The sequence below is a fragment of the Typopeltis vanoorti genome, chromosome 5 (assembly GCF_054136105.1).
Source record: "Typopeltis vanoorti isolate ZY-2024b chromosome 5, IOZ_Tvanoo_1.0, whole genome shotgun sequence".
Lineage (NCBI taxonomy): Eukaryota > Metazoa > Arthropoda > Arachnida > Uropygi > Thelyphonidae > Typopeltis > Typopeltis vanoorti.
The window spans coordinates 63,015,611-63,035,505 of NC_143553.1; positions in this window are offsets into that span (position 1 = coordinate 63,015,611).

The window sequence follows — 19,895 nt, forward strand, 5'->3', positions numbered from 1 at the left end:
TGCAAAAAGCAAAGAGCTGACATTAACATCTCCAATTCTGATATCATGTGTAATACCACTTTCCTTCATAATGTGATCCATATAGATAATGAATAACAGAGGGGATGATGTACATCCTTGTCTCACACCAGATTTAACATTAAACCATCTTCCTGTACTTCCTTCAATTCTATCTGCTGACTTGCAACTCAAATAAAGACTAATAATTGCTTGATATAATGCCCCGTTGACACCATATAACTGCAGCGTATTGAATAGCTTCTCTCTCTTGTCACCTAGTCGTATGCCTTTTCCAGATCGACAAAACTTAAATATATATATATATATATATATATATATATGTATATATTTTTTTTTTTTGGTTTACGATTTGAAATTAAAGAGAGCATTCCAAACATTCCAAAGTAACCAGGATAAAATCAGTATGCATTGTATCTACCAAAAAAAAAAAAAAAATCAATCACACGTACAAGTCATCGTTGATACAAATAATTGCCATACTCAGTCAGACTAAAAGTAAAAAATTGTTCTTTTCATTATTTAGGATATGTTCGTATATCGGGCTTAAATGTCCGCGTTCGAATAGGTTTGCTCATTTATACCGTTACCTTCTCTGTTGTTTTTAAATGCGCTTACAGAGATATAATCCTTAGGTAAACCTGGGTTTTGGTATAAAGAATGTATGTTCGTTTTTCAATTTATTACAGACTAAATTCGAATGATATTTAGGTGATGTATTTATGAAAGGAGTAAACCTCTGTAGGAGTGAATTAGAAAGGAGAAAAATATACTGGTTATGAACTGAATTTCCCAACGTTATCTCATTTAGGGATCACTCTTGAAGTCATTAAATTCTCATGGTGTGGTCCAAATGCATTTTTTTTTGTAACTTTTAACTTCCCACGTGTTTCTTTAATCAGTGTGTGCGTGTCTGTAGAAATGGTTTCGCGTGCTGCTTCGCGACACGTACTTTACAGATTGGCATCGGAACCAAAGAAAACTCCTTCGTTGTATTGAAATCTTGGAATCTTGTTTGCTGTGTAATGCAAATTTAATTTAGTAAGGAAGATGGATTTTATACTCTAAGAGATATTTATTTAAATGGATAGGAATGTTAAATCTTAACTGGAAGGGGTTTTGTTTTTATTCTTAACCATGAAGAAACGACAGACAATTGAATACGTCTGTACTAAGTCAAAAAGGAGGATAGCATTCTTTTGCTAACAGAAATTTCTTAGAATGCCAAGAAGCCATATACATATTATTGATATGATTATACGTTTATATATATAATTACTGCTATCCACATCTAACAACAAAATATTTAAAATAATTCACTTTAAAAGAATAAAAGGTGTCTTGTAAATTTAAGCAATTCTTCGTAACACTAAAAATTATTTAAATATGTTATATTCATTTTTTTCTAGCATTTAAGTATTACAAAATGTTTTTAGAAATGACGAGTATATAATAAATAAAATTTTAATATAAATACTAATATATGTTTTAAATAATAAGACGTTTATAGAGCCATTTATATTTTGCAGAATTTGAAGTTATGAGATGAGTTTATGTGTTACGTGTGTTTGCCAGCCACTTTTGTTTTACAGGAGGAAGAATTGATGTTGCAATACTATCACTAACAAGCCAAGCTCGAGAAATGGTTGGTTGATTAAAATTAATAATTTAGTATAACTAATTTACAATAAAATTCCATTCATATCTTCCTCATTGTAGAACCTTCAATATTGCAAGAAGCTGAGAGAAAATACTGATAAAGATTATAAAGAAATGTTAATGAAAATGGTAAAGTAACCTGGGGATGAGCATATGATTCAATTATGGAGTTTGCTGAAAGGCATTCGTAATTGTAATCTTGGAATTTTCTCGCATAGATGTACTAATTCTTCACATTTGCACATTCTCTTATTGAAAAAAATCCAGATTCACAAAATAAGTTGATGATTATAATTCATTCAAGAGAGTTTCTAATATTTGTACTACGCCGACGAAGAAAACAGCTGAGAAATGCAAATAAGCATGAAAACCTGACAGGTGAATGATCTTCTGTCGTGAGCATTATGAATGATTTTTGATGTGTAATGCACGTTCTCTAAGGAATCAGATTGACTGTGATTATGAGCATGCTCCAAATATTCCTATGGACTTCTTGCTTGCAATATAACACGTACATTGGATATATGAGAGGTGTCCAAAACATCGCTAGAATAATCGACATCTAGAATAATGCGAGACTACCAAGTTGTACCTGAGAAAAAACTGCTAAATATCTTGCTGGTGTGAAATAAAGATATTTTTAAAAGGAAAACTCCAAAGAAATGAAATCCAATATTTGATTCGTTTTCCAGGTTAAAAATGGAATGATGTCTGTTGATGATAATTGGTGGAGATGTTCATCTTCAAATGTGTAACTGAAGTTTCTTTTCGGATGTTTTGTCATCTCTATAAAAATATGTGCGACAAAAGAGAGTAACATGACTAGTACATTAATTTTTCTATTCTTTTTTTTTTTTTTCAAACAGAAATTTCCGGCAGAAATGGTACGATTGTTGCTTCATACACAATCCTTACTTTCCAGATCTGATATCTCTTGATTTTCTTTTTTTTTTAATTTTCAAAAACAGAAAGTATTAGTGAATGAATAGGGAAGAATGAATTTTATTGCATCAGAATTCAAAAACAAACAGGATTAAAAAAAGAGTAAAATTTCTGCTGGGTTCTTGCATTATAGCGCAAAATAGGAAGCAAATGCCCTGGTGATCTTAAAAGAAATAATACAATCCAGAAAAATCTCTCCAAGCTATATCTTCATTGTTTGTATCAATGAAATCCCGAAAAAAAAGAGCGACCGTAAATTTACGGGATAACTCATCAGTGTATTAATGAAAGCATTTATTAACACGATAAAGCAACAATCAAAGGTGTACACCTGACAGTTTCATCTTCGCTGAACCTCACTTCCTTCGGAAGACACGCCAGATTTAAACTTAGTAATCAGCCTATTTTCAAAATGCATAAATTCCTTTAAGATCACTTGGAATAATTAAAGTAGTTACAATTAAATGAGGTATCAAATACTAATCGAGAAGCAATGGCCTGATCCCATGAACTCGCTGGTGAATGAAATTTCTACAGACTAAAGTAAAATGCTTCGCGGATGTTCCATTAGCTGTCACCAGACAAGAGTTAATATTGACTGAATGTCTATCGAAATACATCATAATCCTTTGAGAATTAATGTTCAAATTAACTTCATAGACTAAGAAGTATTAAGCGATCGTACGGCAAATTTCTGAACTTGGTTATTATAATTGAGAGTGTCTGGTGTTTACTATTTCAGTTCTCATCCTTGAAACGACTTATACTAACAGTTGCAAAACTAAGAGAAATAGCATTTCGGGATACAAATGGACAATTTTAGCTTAAAGGAGGAGTTAAAAGCGCTTTTAATAAGAATTAGTTTTTAAAGGAGAAAGAGTTGGTTTCTAATAGCTGTAATAGCAACCGTTATGTCCTTGTACGAAGACAAGTTTTCACTAGATTACAATTTGACTAGATTACTCTAGTCAGATAATGGATGGAAGAGGAGGAGGAGGAGGATCAATTCTTTGAGTCATCAAAAGTGTAGCAGTGCACTCAAAGGTTCAGAAGACAAACTGGAATATTCTATTTGTGATAAACATACAAGAGTACTTTCTATGACCATGAATGTCATGATGTAAAAACTTCACGATAATTCTAAGTCTTATTCAGCTGATGCAACCGTTGAAATGGTTCAAGAAACATTTGAAAGTCTTCTTCCTCCCGCTCTGTACAGTTCCGACACGTCTCAAGTGATTTTTACCGTTTGGGTCTTTATTTTAACATGATGATGAAGGGGTGCTTGCTTCGTTGCAGGGAACATGAAGAGAATTTTTTAAATGCATTAAGAATCTGGAGAAAAAAACATACGAAAAGTGTGCCTATTTTTAACTTTCTACATTTAATAAAACAACAAATTAGAATTTTTATTGTTCCCTCGTACATCTAGTGCAATTGTACATGGGTGGAAAGGAATCAAATATAAATATTTCGTTCTGTCAGAAATTTCTATAATTTTGAAGGGATAAAGTTTTTGAAAGTCGTGTTTCAAAATTCTGCATTATTATTCCAGTAAGGCTTTAATTTCATTTACTTCAGTTTTGAAAATTGTCTCTGAGTCAGTATCAGACTAAACGTTTACTGCTTTCTGTAGTCAAAAATGGAGTAAAACAAAAGTAGAGAATGAAAGAGTGTGCTCGTATATTTTCTGTAAAAACTGTGAATTGAAACTCTCCGAGGACAGCAAAACAATTCTTAGGAGATGCGATTGATGCAGATATCAAGTCTTTTTAAAGAAGTTCAAGATGAAAATTGTCTTTTTACAGAACAAGAATCGGGAATATGGAAATGAAATGTGAAAATGTTTTGGGAATTGAGAAAGAATAAAGTACTAACAAAAATTTATCATCTTTTGTGATGCTCATGTCATAGGAAAGACAATTCGTTCCTATGATATGAGAATTCATCTTCCAATTCATTTCACCACAAAAAGGAAGTAATTCATCATAAATAGCGAATGTTTAGCATATTATGAAGGATGACAGCAAAAAATTCTTTGAAAACAAGAATTACTTCTTTCATCTTTAAAAATTGTGGAACACATTCTTTATCAATGAGGTAGGTAGAGAGAGAGAGAGAGAGAGAGAGAGAGAGAGAGAGAGAATCATATATGTGCATAAAAAATATATATATATCCATAAAAATTCGCCAGTGTAATTGAGTCTGTTATGCCCATTAAAATTTTACCAGAAGTCATAATAATGAGATATTATCAGCAAAGAAAGCCTGTATTGTGACTCCATTTACCATCACTCATCACAAAAAGTACAACTAGCGCCCTCTCCTGGAAGAATCCTTACACAGGATTCTTTCAGGAGAGGGCGATGAATGATACTAAATGAAATCATGATTGTTTCATATAGAAGTCCATCATTATATAATAATACAATCTCTGTCCATCTCTACAGTCCTAGGATAGGTTGAGCCCCCGCCTAATGAGGGGTTACTGGCGTATTAATGCAGTCGGTTCGCCACTCCTCTGCTGCATCCCCTCGGGGCGATATTCGTGACTGTAATCCGTGTGTGTGTGTGTGTGTGTGTGTGTGTGTGTGTGTGTGTGTGTGTGTGTGTGTGTGTGTGTGTGTGTGTGTGGTGTGTTCACAAGGCCGGTTTTCCTGCTAGCAGGAGGGAAAAACCCCAGCTGAACTGTCGGAAAAACCCTGCTGTCCACGCCCAAGACCGACTAACTTGCTATGGCTGAGGAAGATCCTTCAGCTCCTCACGTCTTCGTCGGGAATCGAATCTAGGACACTCCCTCCCTAGGCATATGGTTGCGAAGCGCATAGCCACTAGGCTAACAGCGCGGACAATAAACCACTACCTTTACTTTAAAAATTAAACGAAAGAATCTGTTTTCCTTTTAGTATTAATGTTTTTGGTGATGGTATTTGTTGTCATGGAAACACATTTTTTGTACAGCAAAACTTTTCAGTTACTCGGATTCCAGTTTCGGATTGAAACCAAAATTGAAATGACAATAAAATTGAATAATGATTCTAAATAACAGAATTCAGTAAATCTTATTCAATCAGTGCAGCATTATGACTATTATTAAACTTTGAATTATTCGGGAAATGTCGGAAATAAAAATGATCCAAATGAATCTGCATCTGAAGCATTTGAACCTGTTGCTGTGATTTTACCTAACTCCAACTGCTTACAGTAGAAATTAGTTATTGCTTTTTATAATTTCAAGACGTACTTACCATCCTCAGTATGAATTTTTGCAACTGTTTTATACACTCGTATAAACATTTAAAAAAGCGATTCAGTTTAATGGGATGTGTTTCCAAAGGATTATTGCAAAAAACAAAAGCTCTTTGTTAGTTTTTTAATTTTAAGTATTTAATGTATTAGGCTTAAATGACTGAGATATTCATAAACGAAACATAGAAAACAATTTATTTTACTTTTTAACTTTATTTTATCATTTTATTTTTAATTGATGGTCTCGCATATCTTTCTTTTTACAACATTGTTTTTCCTCTCTGTCTCTCTCTCTTTCTCTCTCTCTCTCCCTCCACACTGCGGAGAGAGAGAGAGAGAGAGAGAGAGAGAGAGAGAGACAGAGATTGCAGCGAAGTTTCTAATGCATTCGCGGGTATGTGTATAAAGATTAAAGAGCCCGTTACCGATATCGAAAAGATTTTCTTCTGTTTGTCAGGGGGGATTGTTAATAACATTTTCTATGAGCTTTAGGAAAATGGAGTCGGTTGTGAACGAACCCTGAATAATAACCCAGTTGGGCGGATTTTTCAAAGTCAAATTAGTGTGACGTGGATAGTCACGCTTATTATTGTTCTATAATTATACTTCTTTGACTATTTTTACTCATGCGATTCCTCACTTACAGACTGGCCCACTCGTGTAAGCCGATTACAATGTTTGTAGCACTTTCGTTAATGTATTGGACAGTTACCAGATTCCAGTTTGCTGTAGGAGGTAACATTTGCCTCGGTTACTGGAGAAGACCTTTAGTGACTTTAAGTGAACTGTACTGTGTTGAAGTGCAGATGTTCTGAACTAGTTTACCTTTCCAGTTTAGGGACCAGAAGGACATCTGTAGAGTTTTAGGGTGTCAAATTTCTCATCTACATTACATGAGCTGCACCACTAGTACGAGATGAATTGAAATGAGTGTTTAATGATTAGATTAAGTGAGGTGCATCTGCTCTGCATAACAATTGAGCAACTCCGACATTCGACATTCATTTTCCAACGTGATGCGAAGTATTTAACGTTTTAAAGTATTTAACTTTTCTCTTTTTAAGTATCGACATTTAATTTGTTATTGACTTTTTACTGCAGTTCAGTTTCATTAGAGAATTCATCGCATTTTAGTTATCTTGTGACCCAATGGCTTTAACATGTCGTATGACGGAGTGGTAGAATCTTTCCTCGCGTAAATTCAAGTTTTTTTTTCCATTAAACAAGAAGAAAAACGGTTGTTTTTCCTATTTGTTTTAGGGGTCTTGGTTGTCTCGGTATGTAATTACTAACAACCTTACACGTATGTTTACAAGGTGTAAATACATAGTATGGTGGGACATCCAGTAGGAGCAGCGGATGAAAAGTAAATGATTGTCGAATTTGTTTCATACACACAGTATAACAGATCTGTGCCTTAAAGAAAAATAAGGGTTTTAATATTTGCTCCAATATAGAAAAGGTAATAACATAATTGTGCAATTTTAAACTTTTAAGTCCTACAATTATAAATATCGGTATATCGTTTTCATTTCGAAATTCTCACAGATCTAATTATCATTTAAATGATGGACGACAATCAGAATCATCTATTTATATTCGTCAAAATATAAAATTTACCTTCGGTAAGTAACTAAATATAACTATGGTTTGTTCTATATTTCTTTTAAGTTTTGATATTATCTTCTTTTGATTACAATGAACAATAAAAGAAACCATATAAGGAACGAGAAAAGCATTAACCTTTTTAAAAAAAAAACTAAAGAAAATTTCTCTCTTAGTATTGTCGAAGAAGCTGAAAATTACGACGTTAAAGAATTCGTGTACTATGTACCGGGAAATTATCTAATATTCCTTTATTATAATATTTCGTTTCGTTTGTTGTCGAATAAGAGGATAACATTTTTTTCCCTGCGGAAATACAAATATATACATTTAAAAAAAATCTTTCCTGTTAAACGTTTCTATTTGCAAGTAATATATTAAAACAAATACGTTGTTCGTGCTATGTTACCATCAAATGCATGAAAAAAGTCACTAAGAATGCAATATGCATTTCTATCCACATCTGACTGCTTTGATTGATAAATCTACTCCCCTCCCCATCTTCTGTGTGCGGTGCAAGTTAGTTTAGAATATCCATGATTTTGTCAGTATTATCGTGCAGAATATCACGCATGCTCCTGCGAAAAAGAAGCGTAAGTAGCAGACAGTGACAAAAAAATTAATAAAATAAAATAACACAACGAACAAGTTAAACAGGTGTGAAGCATGCGCAGAAGTGATGCTTTTGGTTTATGTAGTCCATAGTCCACTTGCAGTTTTTTATTTTCAAGGATGCAGAATTTTTGCAGAGAGAGAGAGAATGGCGAACGTAACAATTTGCATGACAGCATGTAGCGAGAAGTATTCATCATTCTGAATATCCATATTCATGGATCTCCATATAAATATCCATTTATTCATATTCGTTGCACATTAGGGAATGCTCTTTTTTCGATAATATAAACAAATTCTTACAAAAGTTTTGCATACGTTTGAAGATGGAATTGACGATGATTGACGATGTGTGTATGTGTATGTGTGTGTGTGTGTGTGTGTGTGTGTGTGTGTGTGTGTGTGTGTGTGTGTAGAAATAGAGATGTAACGTGACAAATGAATATGAGATTAAAAAACTTTAAAGAGTGACCAATGTCATTCTTTACTCAAAGTAAAGAATGACATTGGTCTGTCATTTTGTTAAGATTGTGAGACTTGTGAAACACAGCATTACGGTTCTCGTGTTGTTAGTTAATAATTATTAAAATTACATAACAAATATACTGAAGAAATTCCTGCTCAAATTAAAAAATCTCCGGTAACATCATGAGAAAGACAGCTTGGTCTTCTGGATTAAGCAGAGAATCTTTTGTTCTAAAAGACACTAAAGAAAGAACGCTTCTGTTTACGTTTCTGTCTCAAGGGAAAATTTCCTGTAGAGCTAGGGTGCTTATAACAAAAAAATCACTTCTGTTTTATTTGAATTAATAAATTATCAATATCACTAATAATTATTCGTGCTTCTCCTATTAAAGCAAGTCTCACTTCAAAAACTAAAACGAAAGACTTCAATTGCATTTCAACACGCACACACACAGACACACACACACACAATGATTTTTAGACCCAGTCATATTGCAGCTCTTAATTAGCACCCGTAGTATGGCGACTCGCTCATTTGAGAACACCTACTGCTCTTTGAACGTAGTCACTGATCAACGCTCCTAGTAATAAGGTAGAAATATCCGAAGTGAGGATAGAACCATTTATTTTCTTTTTTGGAGGTGTGCTGGTTTCTTTTTAATGTAGAATGAAAGCTCAGAATATTCAGGCTAGAAATCGCTACGACTTTCGATGTTCAATCCAACCCAATATCCGGTGAAACAGTCTAAAATATCCCATGTTAATCAAGGGATTTGAAAGATTAATTATGTTCTCTCGCTTAACAATTTTATTGAAGTGAAGCCATGCAATGATCTTCTCAAAATGAAAATCTGTGGCATTATAATCGTTTAGAAATGCCCGTCTGTGGCCAAATATAATAGCTTTTCTCTTCTTGTGTTAAACGGCAGAAAGTTCTTATTTACCCGCTGGAGGAGGTAGTAGTACGTCTTGACATATTTAAAAGCATTTCCGTTTTTGCTCTGATATTCCTCCGCCATTATGGCAGTCACATGTTCCGACGAATTTATTATTTTCTTTTCATTTATTTAACAGTTATCGGATTATCAAATTCTTTCGCACAATGTGTTTCGTGTATTAAAATTGTAAACAAACAAAAATAATCATCGCATTACTTTCCATTCTAATTAGCATCTTGTTATGATAATCACAATTTATCATTGAATTCTCATATAAACCTTTTTTTAATTCAATAGCTTTTCAAGACGACTGTCTCACGCTTTCAAGTGGAGTTATTTATTTTTACCTGTTTTACTTAACATATATGTCATTTTCAGGTTCCAACCACCGAAATATTGAAACCGTAGGAAACAATTTGATAATCCGATGGGTCAGTAACATAAATCTTCACATGGAGCTTACTCTCGTTGCTTACCATTTAAAACGAAGAATCTGATGATGGTGACGAAAATCGAAAATATGAGGTGTGTGAAAGAGAAGTCTTACAAAAGGTTGTGTCAAATATCCAGTAAGAGATTTCACTCAAAGTAGGTTTAAAATTTAAATTTATTTATCTGTTTTCGTTTATAACCGATGCGTTAAATATTTAATTATATTAGACTTGGTGGCAGCCTTTAGGCAAAAAGAGGAAATTACTACCTTGACTACTCACTCTTTTTTATGGTAGGAAAATCCCGAGGATTCAGGAGAAACATTCCTGCCGGCGAAAGACTTTTGAGCATAACTGAAACCCATAAAATAACGTTGATAGAGAAGGAATTCATGTTAATATAATTTTATACGTCTAAAATTAAGATAAATAATTAAATTAAAGCATATATATAATATATATAAATACAATTATATAACGAAAAATTAAAAATAAAATTAAAATGATTCGTTTTGTCAACAGGTGACATTATCTTAAGTTAATTACATTTTTATTTAAAAATAAAATAAAATATAAAATCCACTAACGCGTTTTATTCCCTATATGAGTAGGCAAGGCCTTATCCAACTATTGTAGACTGAGTGGGCAGTTCAATTTCCACTGGTAAGCCAATCAGAGATAGCCGGCCCAAGACTATCACTAATTACATTACAAACTGCACAGGTGGTGATATTAGTCTTTAATCTTCACTGTTCGTATTATATTTTCAAGATAATTGTATGATATACAATAAATCTTATCCTGAATATAGTAGGTAGTGGCATATAACAAATGATTCTCTGGCACAATCTGTATAAAGTGTGTACCGTGCCATCATTTGGTTATAATCCCGTCCACTACCAGAAGTTCCCATCGATGTGTGAAATGCTTCCCCACCGTGGTTGGCTGCTTCGTCTGCGACATCAACGAAGAAATCTACCCGAACCATTCCCGACCGAAGTCCTGGAAGATTCGACAGATATTCGTCGCAGAGACCGCCTGGAACTCAGAGCCACGAGCAAATGTCGTGTCCCTGAGCACGGGTGTCTCTCCTACCCTCGCCTCACCGTGACCATCCACGCAATGCAGCAACGCACCCCCGCCTCTTCCTCCTCGTCGGGTGCATGCTGTTCCAGTTGCAGACTTTACAACTTTCCACGGAGTTCAGACATTCCCCTTGCATTGACGGCGACTTCGATACCCTAACACGACCTTGACGTGGAGTGTTAGAGGAACTGACGGATTTGTCAATTCCTCTTCAAAAACCATATCACTAGTCCCTACCTTACGTGCTTTCTGCCTGGGCGCATGCGGTGTGTGGTGATGGTGGATGGTTCTTTATCCTCTCGCTGTTCAACGTACCGAGATTCTGCATTATTTCAACAAAATAGAACCGTTTTCTTCTAGTATTATCCTTGACAACACTCAAATCTCTAAACTAGATGTTAATTTCTCTTCCTGGAATTAACATCAAGCTTCTCCTGGCATAAAAACACCACAAACGTTTCCTCCTCATCTTCCAAAAAAATACTAGGATTTCTCTTTCCTCAAGGAGTAACATAGTAACCTTATATAAATCATAAATTCGGCCCGCTATTTGAACACTGCTCTCACATTTAGTGCAAGTCCCTAAGGGCTTCCTAAAAATAATGGTATCTCTAATGCACGTATGTTCTGTAAACGTTTCCATGGTAAATTGAAATGGAATCAATAATTCCTCCACTCTGTACTAAATCCGTCGAACACGTGCAACTGCCTTACAACATCCAATATCTTAATAAACTCAGACAAGTTTCCTTTCATCCTTGAAATGAGAGTCATTTCGATCACTCATCGGACTGTATAAACTGCACAGCTACAGACTGTGCTGGGATATTTTTCCGTCCGGATGTCTTCATTAATAGAACTTGAAATTCCTCAGTGTTGACGTAAAGACCATTTTTTTGGTCTTTCGGATCCGATTTTAGTAAAAAAAAAAATAATAAACATAAAAAAGACTGCATTTCTTGATTAACTTATTAATCATTAAACGAATCACATTATTTGAATTGGAATTAGATGAATCACACGAACACGTATTTGATATTTAGTAATAATATATAATTATTACTAGAAATAAATTTAATAATTGTAATAAATAAATGATTGGTCACACAAACCGAACTCGGTTAAAACACTTCATTGAATACCATTAATGTCAGTTGACTAACGCTATTCTAACAAAGTTTTCCCATCCCATACATGCAATTGGGGATGACACACTCTCTCTCTCTCTCTCTCTCGCTCTCCAGAATCTTCGTTAGTTCATCAAAACTCTTAGCATTTGTGCACTTACTGAGTTGGCGTCTTCAGCATATGCCAGACACATCCCTTGTGGTTGAGTTAGATTGCTATAGCAACTAAAATGAGACATCAGTAAGTAATCTCAATTTCGTAATAGATCCAAACGTTATATTTTATAGCATAAACTCCCAATAATTTTCCATCCTTAACCTGAATTAAAAATCGGGAAATGGAAACAAACGGAGTAAATCTTTGCATAAATCTCTCTCTCTATATGTATATACGGCGAGACTAATTTTAAATATCGATCGCTTGTGGAGTGACTGAGTCACTTCACATCATATTGTTATGCGTTAGCCGGTGGATTAAGGTTGACTGGCTATATATTTCATCTGGTCAGTAAATATTAACTTTCCATGAATACGGTGAGATCCAGACTGCTTACTCACCGACGTCATTGGGGAAAATATCTTTTGAAATTTTCCATGTATACTAATACATAGAATTCGATAGATATTACTATGTAATATCTGTCGAATAATCACTGAAGATTAATCGATGTCAGCAAGATATTGACTGCAATAATGCTACGAACAAAGCAGACCCCCTTGGAATATTCACAGTGTTCTTCTACCATCTCTCTTACCAGTGACCAGCACCGTATATCTCTACCTCTTCCTTCTCTTCAAGCCGTCCACATGTAGACAAATCTAAAAGCATTAGCTGATCCCTTTATTCTCATCACTGGTGTCACAGAAATAAACCGCTTCCAGCTCTGTACCCGCTCTCTTTTTATACCACTAGCTCCTCTCCTCTGCAATTGTAACGTCACATCCGAGAATTAATATTTCATTAATTGTTGTATATTGAAAATTGCATTTTGTATTTGTCTTTTTGCGAGAAAGAGAATTTTATTGTTTTCATTATGACCTCACAGCATCTTTGTTCTCCCATTCAGTAATTTAGTAACACAGATTTAAACGAAATATTTAGTTTAGTAAGCGCAATTTTCGTAAGGAGATTGCGCTTACGCTATTGGGTGAAACGAAAAAGGAAGTGTTTTTATTTCCTATTGATTTTCTGTAAGGAAACATGTGTAGTCCTAAATGTTAAAGAGAGGGCAAATCGTTTGTGCAGGTGTTAGGCAAAGCTGTGGAGAATGTTTTTTTTATTCTATTAATTCATTTATTTTATGTGACTCCTACCGACGAATAATTCTAACCCTGTACGTTAGACGGTAGGCTAAGGATTATTCTTCATATTATTAATTTTACATATATTTTGTATTTTATTTATTTTTTGACATAATCCAGAAATCTTGCTCTGCGGAACAAGCATGGAAGTTTTTCAAGCCACTTCAGGCCTCCAATAAGCAGGGCGTGATGCAAATAATCTACTTAAAGTTACAAATGATCTACTTACTCACCTGCATAATCTTACTCTGCATGGCGCAGATATGCTACTCATACCAATACAACTAACACGCTGGAACATGTTCTGAATGAGATGACTTTTAATTTTGTTTAACTCGATCAACTTCTGCCTTCGGGAGGCTACAAATCATAATTTGTAGGTCATAATCTACCTGTTATTAAATAACTGAAATTACATGATTTCATTAGGGGTTCTTTCTGTCTTGAAAAGGAGGGGTCGAGGTGAAGAAATCAATTATTTGCGTGCTTGCTTCCTTCCCTTAATGGAATAACGAAATGTAGCATAGCTCTTTCTCGTATTTAGCATTTTCTCGAACTGACAAAAAATTTTATTGTTAGGTGCTAAAGAAAGAAACAAATAATAGGAAAACAGCAAACGCAAAGGAAAAATCGAATAGAACTTAAATTCTACTAATTAAAATTAAATTGAACCAAAAACATTCAAAGAAATGATAATACAGAGGATTAAGATGCTATGCGATAAAACGTACTCAACACTGAGTTAGGAGAAAGGTGGGAAAACTTAAAATCCCTCATCCTCGGTGCAGCGCGAGAGATTTGTAGAAATTCAAATGGAGATCGAAAAAGAAAATAGACTTCTAGGGAAGAAATGAAAAACAAAATGAAATTACTGATTAAATAATTAACACAATAAAGCCGATTACGAATATTACATGCAGAAAAAAACACAATTGGAAAAAAGTCTCGACGGTCAAACATAATTCACTGAAAGAGTTTGGATATTTTATCAAGTGTAGTGTAAATATAATCCGAAATAGTTTTATATGGCCTAAAATGTGAGAAAAGAAGAGAAGGAATGTCTGATAAAATTCATTAAGAGCACTGGTGATAAAGATCTGATTAGGCAAGAAGATAGTATGAATAGGTGGAAAGGATAATTGTCAGAATTATTAAAGCATTCGGAAACATGGAAGAAAGAATTTTTGTGGACCTACAAAGTGTGATGGAGTAGCATGATCAATAAACAGATCATGATAGAATCACAGAGGTATTTCACTTGTGGCCTAATATCAGGTGCTACATCAAGGCCATGAATTGAAAAGTCATCAAAAGAAAGCAGTACCTCTTCCGACTAAAGAGAAGTGTCCACTCTCAAATTTTCACACTTAGATGCAATTAAAAGTGGAATACGCTACGGCAGCTATATTTTTAGATCATGAAAAAAAAACAACCTTTGATAGAGAACCTTAAATTTAGCTAACGAAAGTTTCACACAAAGAATTTGGTAGGCCACAATTTCATTTAAAGGATGCAAAGCCTCTTCAAGAACTTTCATTGATGGATGATACTACCATGACGTGAAGAATGAAAACGAAATATTTCAAAATAGCTGTGGAATGCACAGAAAACTAGAGTAGTTAGCAAGCGTTAAATAATTTGCATCAGTTGTCAATGAGAAAGGAGACACTCAGATGAAGTCATTATCAGAGTTTCACCAGAAGAAACATTCGATAGACTAAATAAGAATTTCTTAAGTCAAAAGAAAATTATGTAAGAAAAGAAAATTTACTGTTTTATCTCATGGTACTGATCCATAGATCAATGCATCCCAACTACAAGTCACTGAAACATGATTTCTCAGATGATAGAAAAAAAATTACAAGTAACATAAGAAACCAGACAATTAGAAAAAACTTGGAAGCCAAACAATGTAGAAAGATTACAGCTTTGAATTCTCGTTGGACATGAATGTTTGTGGATGTGTTTAGGACGAAGGTAAACTTCACTGCTGAATATGAGACCATTATTCTGCCTACGCGAGGCATGAAGTGGCTCCTTCACTCCTGGGTGCAATTCTTCAGAATTACATTTTCATCTGAAATCATGTTGACTGAAGTGATCGACAGGATCTACCTGGTGGTTTAATTCCTTTTTTCTTTCCTTCTCATCTCAAATGTGTTAAAATGAAGGATTAATATAACGCATATTAATATCTTAATATGACAGTGTTAGCTGATAACGAAGACAAAGTGAAATCCATCCTGGCAATGACGAAAGAAATTTTCACACAGCACAGCCTAAAAATTAATTATAAGAAAACAAAACTATGAAGTACAAGTAAAGCAAATCCAACGACAATAAACCTGGAAATAAATAATGACCTAATACAGCAGGTATCCTCTTTTAAATATCTTGGAAGTCTTATCACGGAACATGGAAGAATCAGATATTAAAGCAAGAATAATCTTAGCCAAAAAAGCATTCTACAACAGAAGAAACATTCTCGCCAGTTAAGGACTTAGCACCCAGCTCAAAAAAGGCTAGTGAAAACATACATATGGAACATTACGTTATATGTTCGTCAGTCCTGGACGCTAACAAAACAAGACATCAAACGTTTAGATGCATTTGAACTTTGGTGCTGGAGAAAGATGATGAAAATTAGTTGGACAGAAAGAAAAAGTAATGAAGTTCTAAATATAGTTCATGAGGAGCGGTTACTAATGAACCGCATTAATAAGAGAAGAAAAACCCTGATTGGACACCATTTGAAGCATGGAGGACTGATTACAGAATTAACGGAGGGGACTGTAGAAGGAAAGAGGCCAAGAGGCAGACCAAGAATTTCATATATAAATAACATAATGATAGTAACCGGCGCTAAGAGTTATGAAGAGATTAAAAGGAGGTCACAAGACAGGATGTTATGATGTGTGCTATAACTTACCAATTTTCGTATTGATGCACCAAAGAAGAAGAAGAAGAAGGAGTCGAAATTTCATTCCTAAGTTATTTACAATTCTCTAATGGAAGAGAACATTCGTATAGCCGTACAATTAATAATTACATTTTTACAAGAAGTCTTGCACATGTAAACTTTTATCAACGATTTTAATGTCAAAATCTCCCCCCCCCCCCCCCAAAAAAAAGAAAGTCAGTAAGGCCGTGATTTTATTCCGACCAAAAACATTTTCTAATATTCTTTTCTTTTACCCGGTTCTAGAATGAATGAAGTCGATCTATTCTATCTCCAGCAGAGGTAAGTGGATTTTTCTGCTACGAAAACTTGGATTTTTCTGCTACGAAAACTTGGATTATTAGGCCGTAACTCCGATCACTTGACCGGAACTCACGCTGTTTTTATGTGATTAATACCAGTTATGATTGGAAATACAAGAGACTTGTCTGCTGTACACGTCTCACAAGCTGTTAACTTAATGGCAAAGACAGCTGGCAACCGATTTCTGAAAGTTAGTGCTTAAACAGCTCGTACATCCTTCGGAAAATATTCGGAATTTATTTATTAAAAGATATTATCTTTTAGATAACATCTTCATAATATAATTTTATTATATGCCAATACTTTATATTAATAACTATTATTAATAAATATATAGTTTATGTTTATTGTATATTCTTTAAAATTGTTTAATAAAATAAGTTTGAGGAATCCTTCCATTTTCAGCATTTTTATTTCAATTTATTCTTGTACAAAGATATATGTGTGTGTGTATCATATACATCTGCAAATAATTAGAATAGAATTCTAGATTCCATATGCTGAGTGGTCATCATTGGAAAAGAATCCAGGCGGAGTCAACTATTTTTTCTTATTTTTCTTTGATGAGAAAAGAAATAGCTGCTTCCTTCTCATCTGTCGTTTTATTATCCATTTTGTTAGTTTCCGGCTGTGATTGTCATTTTATTCTCTGCTTTTTTATTTTCAAAGCAAACGTAAGCTGTATGATATATAATCCAATCGGCATTTTCTACATACGTTTAAGATAAGATAGTTGGATTCGAAACAAGTTACAAAGAGCTTATTTAGGACACAGAGAGAAGTGGACTACTTTTTTAAGATTGTGAAATGCATTTATATAGAAGGAAATACAAAGAAATTTTGAATTACAACAAGCTATGAATGCTAAGATAAATTTGAAATGTTTTATTAATATGTAAAAGGTATAAGAATAATAAAAGCGAATTAATCATGGCTACACTTAAGGAAATAACTTTGAATTTTCCTGATGGAAGTGAGTTGGAATGTAATTAGTGTTTTGCGAGTGGATAAATAAACATTGCTCATTTATAAGAAGAAATATTGCTTTAGAGGCAAGGTTTTATTTAATGATAATTCAGAAGGAAGAACTTATTTATCTCTTAAATAAGGTATGTGGCAGTTTATAAGACTGGCATTGGGGGATGGTGTTTCTCTTTATAAACAGAGATAAGTTTAAGTTAATTATCTACTTTTTATCATCTTCAGCGAGTCACTGAGACTGAGAATAGTTTCATCTTCTGACTGGAAGTTTGCGAAGATTATTCCAATTTGAAAGGGTAGTTTGTCACAGAAAATGGAGCACTATTGACCAAATATATTTTATAGTTATGAACAAAGTAATGGAAAAATTAATTATTAATCGTATCCAAGATATTCTTGATAGAAATCTTTTGTTGAAGAGGACACTGCCTGGTTAAGGAAATAAAACGTAGCTTACAGAAAACTACTTTTTCGAGAAGTTTTGACGAGTGAAACTCACCAAGGTAACCAAGGGACATGATGGGATTTATTTCGATTTCAGCAAATCTTCTAAAAGTGTCTTTACAAGTGAAACGCACGCACCAAATAGGTTTTGATGATTCCCTAGTGAAATAGCAGGGCATTTATCTGCAGATAGACAGTAAAAATTTAAATATGTGACAATCACCAGTAAACGTTTACTGGTGATTGTCACATATTTAAATGATTTGGGTTCAAGTATTAAGGGGGAAATTTTTCGCTCTTTGCTGCTAATAAAATTGGAACCATAATCAGATTTTATTCCGATGATCTAACTTCCTTAAAGGATTGGTAGAGTGGACGTGGAAATGATTAAAATTGAATGTAAACAAATGCAAGTGTTTAGGCAAATCACTAAGAAGATAATTCTGGAGAGATGGAAGTTTATTGAAGAGCTTCTTGGTTGATCGGGAATTTAAATTCAGGAATCCTATTAGCAAGACAGATAGTGCAGCTCAACAGAATATCAGATTAATTTAAACAAACTTCATTTGGGGGCGAAAGGAAGTCGTGATATCCGTTATACAAGAGTTTATGCTCTGCTCGGGGAAAAATATAAAGAGAGAGAGAGAGAGAGAGAGAGAGAGAGAGAGAGAAACGACAAATATACGAAGTTCTTTTTTTTTTAACGTGATTGCAAATATGTGGAACTGCTTCCGGTTTACAGAGTGGGTGAAATAAAAATAGAAAGGAAGTTGAAAAATATATAATAAAATGAGAGTTAAGAAGATAAGGTAAGTATGAATATACAAAAGTTAACTTACGTGAGGTGGTGAATCCCATGTGATACGTATCAGGTTGGTTATAGCTTTGGTTAGGCGGGATAGGATTAAAGTATGGCTTGTCGTTTTAGTACTGAGTCAGTCAGTCTTGGGCTGTGGCTTAGATCGGTGTATTCTTGCTCGTGCGCTCGTATCTTTCGCCCATAAACATAAACCGATCTCGAACACATTTGGTAGTGTCAAAGGTATAAATTGTGAATTTAGTTATTTTGTGAGTTTACGCTCTGTGCGCCCTAATAGACTTGAGTCTCGTTGTGGAAGACCGACCGAAAAATAAATAAATAAAAATCCTACCTACAAATGTTTGAGAATATACAGCATAGTGGTGTCGATCCAGTCTGAATACGGTGAATTTTTTAAATGTCCAAGTTATAAAAACTTAGATATAATCAGTTACGTAAATCTGATCCATTTATTCAGAACAAATTCCTGTTGCCGGCAGACATTTTCGATTCAGATAATAAAGCGATTTGAATTAAAAGCATTTTCCACTAACACGCGTTATTACATCCTCTTATTACCCTCCTGTAAAAGAGAAAATTTTAGGCGCATCACCATCACGTGATCGGAAACGCATCAAACTACCTTCGATGAAATATCTTTGAAGTCATTGAATTCACTCATGTTTCGAGATCAGCATTATTTCTAGAATCGACATTCCTCTAAAATTTAAATTTAAAATCAATATTTTCATGAAATTATTATCGACTCCTTTTAAATCAACAGCTTCATTAAAAAGCTCGATGTTATCATCGTATCGTCAGAATTTTGTGAGTGAAACAATTGTTTTCTGTTTTCCTTTGTATTCGATAAGAGTTTTAAGAATTATATATTTTTTTAATAATAACATTCTGCACAGCTGAACGATCAAGGTGGCGCCATCTATACGAGTATAGTATTCATCAAGAGAAAAGCAG